At 43.1% G+C, this 4041-nt stretch overlaps 1 pseudogene; it reads right to left on the bottom strand.

The window, feature by feature from the left end:
- Positions 1-1270: 1270 nt before the first annotated feature.
- On the bottom strand, positions 1271-2028 carry LOC102762931 (annotated as a pseudogene).
- Positions 2029-4041: the final 2013 nt, after the last annotated feature.

The raw sequence follows: 4041 nt of genomic DNA, 5'->3' as shown, positions 1-4041 counted from the left end.
CTTTTGTTTCCATTGCCCAAGGAACTATATCAGTTTGTTTATTTTTCTTTTGTTTCCATTGCCCAAGGAACTATATCAGAACTATATCAGAAAATATGGCTGCAAGAAATGACTGTGATTTTACTGCTTGTGTTTTCTTCTAGAATTTTTATGGTCTCACCTCTGTCAAAATGGCTATCATCAATAAACCTATAAATGACAAGTGTTGGCAATGATGTAGAGAAAAGGGAACCATCATGCACTGTTGCTGGGAATGCAGATTGGTGCAGCTACTTTGGAAAACAGTATGGAGTTTCCTCAAAAATTTAAAAATGGAACTACCTTATGACTCAGTGATTCCACTTCTTGGAATATAACCAAAGAAACCCAAAACACTGACTTGAAAGAATATATGCACCCTATGTTCATCACAGTGCTATTTACAATAGCTAATATTTGGAAGTAGCCTAAGTGCCCATCAGTAAATGAGTGGATACAAAAGCTGTGGTACATATGTATATATAATGGAATATTACTCAGTCATAAAGAAGGAAATCTTACCTTTGCAACAGTATAGATGGACCTAGAGAGTATTATGCTAAGTGAAATAAGATAGTCAAAGAAAGACAAATACCATATGATTTCACTTATATGTGGAATCTAGTGAACAAAATAAACAAATAAAATAGAAGCAGACTCATAGATACAGAAAACAGAAAGACAGCTGTCAGAAGGGAGGGGGACTGGATGGAAAAGGTGAAAGGATTAAGGGGAAAAAAATCTCAGGGACACAGACAACAGTACAGTAATTACCAGAGGGATGAGGGTTGGGAGCCGGTGGAATATGGTAAGTGGGGCAATAAGTGGTGATGGAAGGAGACTAGGCTTTGGATGATAAGTGCATAATGCAATGTGCAGATGATGCATTGTAAAATTGTACATTTGAAACCTATATACTTTTATTGACCTATATAACCCAAATAAATTCAATTAAAAATAAAATAAAGAATGAAAAAGGTGCCATTAGGTAATGTTTTTAGTGGATCCAGTTTTCTGAAATGCTTTAACTCTTCATGCAAATCAGTTTCATGTAAGTATGAGTTTAATGTGCTTTGGGGTGTTTGTTGTTGTTGTTGCTCTATGCATTTATTAGTGAATATTAATGCAGCACAGAGAGGACAGAAGCTCACAAACACTCTACACAGTTTCAGGAGATACATTGCAGGAAAAGAGAGGCTAAGAACAAGAGTATCCTAAGGTCTTGGTGGATGCATTCCTGGGAGAGACAGACTCTGATGGTGGGGGAAGAGGCAAAGGGGGGAAGGAGAGGAGGGGGCCTCATTCATGGAGGAGGCATGCCTATTAGTTTCCCTTGAGTTGGGAGAAGCCCAATTGGTGGGCCCATGGGTGGTCTCATACCAGGTGGAGGAGTCATAATGCCTGGAGGAGGGAGATTCCCAACCTGGTGCCATTGAGTTGGGGCTCCAGCAATGCTGGCAGTGGCTGCTACAGCGGCAGCTGCAACAGGGCTTCTTCCCTGTGGAGTCGTTACCGCTTCTTCCCTGTGGAGTCCTCCCCTGGGGGAGGTTCCCCCAACCCCTCAGACAGGGCCTGCTAATCCCGCAGGAGCCTGCGGAATAGGAACACCACCTGGTACTCCTCTGCCAGCCCCCCTGCCAACCCCAGGGCCTCCTGCAGCTCCTGCAAGGGGTACATGAGCGATCCCAGTATCTTTGCGGGGAGATTCCTCCACAGTCATGGACATCAGGTTCTCCCGCGCAGCAACACCAGCCCCAAAACCCGCTTCTCTTCTCTCGCGCGCTGCTTCGCATTCTTTGGCTGGGTCTTCCTGAACTCGTGACAATCACAGAGGATCAAGTTCATGTGCTTGTCAAAGGCCTTAAAGGTGCTGATGAAGATGCATCTGTCCTGCAGGTTTCAGTGCATGTGGTAGTCAATGTGCTACAGCATCTTGTTGCTCTTCCCACTGTCATGATTGCGGTTCCACCAAGTCCAACATCCACAGTAAAGTGTCCGGATCCTTAAGACCTAAGGGAAGGCTACAGAGAAAGGTATGACGCAGGTTCTGCTATAGGCAATGCAAGCTGGGCAGAAGCTTCCAAGAGTGGGTGGAGACTTTTTTTCTTCCCCCAGTCATTAGGGTCAGAGAAAAATTAAGAAAAAGGTACAGATTTTTCCAATGTACCTCGTCCCCCCACATACATATAGCATCCCCCATTATGAACTTCCCCATAAGAGTTTTCTAACAATTGATACGCCATTATGATCACCCAAAGTTCATAGTGTACCATCATGGGGTTTACTCTTTGTGTTGTACCTTCTGTGGATTTACACAAATCCTATATAATAAAAGCCTAATATGCAAATTATCCCCTCAACAGGGAGTTCAATAGGAGTGCAACCAGGGGGTCGGGCCTGCTGGCAAGCCAGGGGAAGGTAGGCCCCTGCCAGCAGCCTGCAGTCACTAGGGACCCTACCTGTGCACGCATTTTGTGCACTAGGCCTCTAGTGTATAATAACATGTATCCATCATTATTGCATCACAGAGACTAATTTCACCAACCTACAAATTATCTGTGCTCTGCCTAGTCATCCCTCCAGCTTCCCTCAGCCCCTGGAAACCACTGGTCTTTTTACTGTCCCCATAGTTTTGACATTTCCAGAATGTCATGTGGTTGAAATTATACAGGACATGGCCTTTTCTGGTTGGCTTCTTTATTCAGTAATATACATTTTACTTTTCCCTGTTTTTTCATGCCTTGATAGTTCATTTCTTTTTAGTATTTAATAATACTACATTGTTTGGATGGACCACCATTCATTTACCCATTCATCTATTGATGGACATATTAGAGGCTGCCAAGTTTTGGCAACTTAGAATAAAGGGGCTAAAAACACTGATGGGTAAGTTTTTGTGTGGACATAACTTTTCAACTCCTTTGGGTAAAACCCAGGAACACCATTAATGGGTTGAATGGTAAGACTGTACTCAGTGTTGTAAGAAACTTCCAAAATGCTTTATTGAAGTGTCCTTATATACACTTTTTTAAAAATAATTCTTTATTGTTGAAAGCTTTGCATATGTCCTCTTTTTTCCCCATTGACCTCCTCCATGCAGCCACTGCCCCCTGCCCCAGGCCTTCAACACCTTATTGTTTGTGTCCATGGTTTATGCATATATACATACAAGGTCTTTGATTGATTACCTCCTATTCACCCTCCCCACCTTCCCTAAATATATACACTTTCATTTTGTAGTCATTGACCAACAAAGTTTACTGCTCCCCTTTGCTGCATGTCAAAGCCCCGGATGGTGAGAGCATGCACAGGCCAAACAGGTAGCCCTGACAGCTACTTAGCTCAGACACTCCCTGCTGTGACTTGTGTCCTGCTGCCCCATGTATCTCCTTTGCTCACACACATGTTCCATCCCATAAGTCGATGGAACTTTAAAAGCACCTGTACAGCCCTAACTGGTTTGGCTCAGTAGATAGAGCATCGGCCTGCGGACTGATAGGTCCCAGGTTTGATCCTGGTAAAGGGCATGTACCTTGGTTGTGGGCACATCCCCAGTTAGGGGGTGTGCAGGAGGCAGCTGATCAATGTTTCTCTCTCATCGATGTTTCTAACTCTCTATCCCTCTCTCTTCCTCTCTGTAAAAATAAAATCAGTAAAAGCACCAGTACAAAATAAAATTAAGAATTTCAAGACAGTGATCAAGGAGCCTTAAACCAAGGGCTGGGTTCTTTCTGCTAACACATGGATCACAGCTTCCAGCTTCACTGAAGTCTGCCCTTATATCTTCATGTTAATATTCAGGGTCCCAGTCATTCCTATCTATGCCAGATGGTACAGTTTGAAATTCAATTTGCATTGAATTTTTCCACTTCAGTTTGGGTGGCCAGAAGTCTTTATCACTGACTGTAACAGATAGGGGATATTTTAGGTTAATCCCGGAAGTTTTCTGCTCCCTTTCCCAAACTGTGAGTGCTGTTACAAAATCATGAGTAAAAATTTATTCAAAATGCAGAAAGCAGAGCC

The sequence above is a fragment of the Myotis davidii genome, unplaced genomic scaffold (genome assembly GCF_000327345.1).
Source record: "Myotis davidii unplaced genomic scaffold, ASM32734v1 scaffold4043, whole genome shotgun sequence".
NCBI classification, from domain to species: domain Eukaryota; kingdom Metazoa; phylum Chordata; class Mammalia; order Chiroptera; family Vespertilionidae; genus Myotis; species Myotis davidii.
Note: the sequence above shows the minus strand (reverse complement) of the source record. Positions and strands in the feature narration are given on the sequence as shown.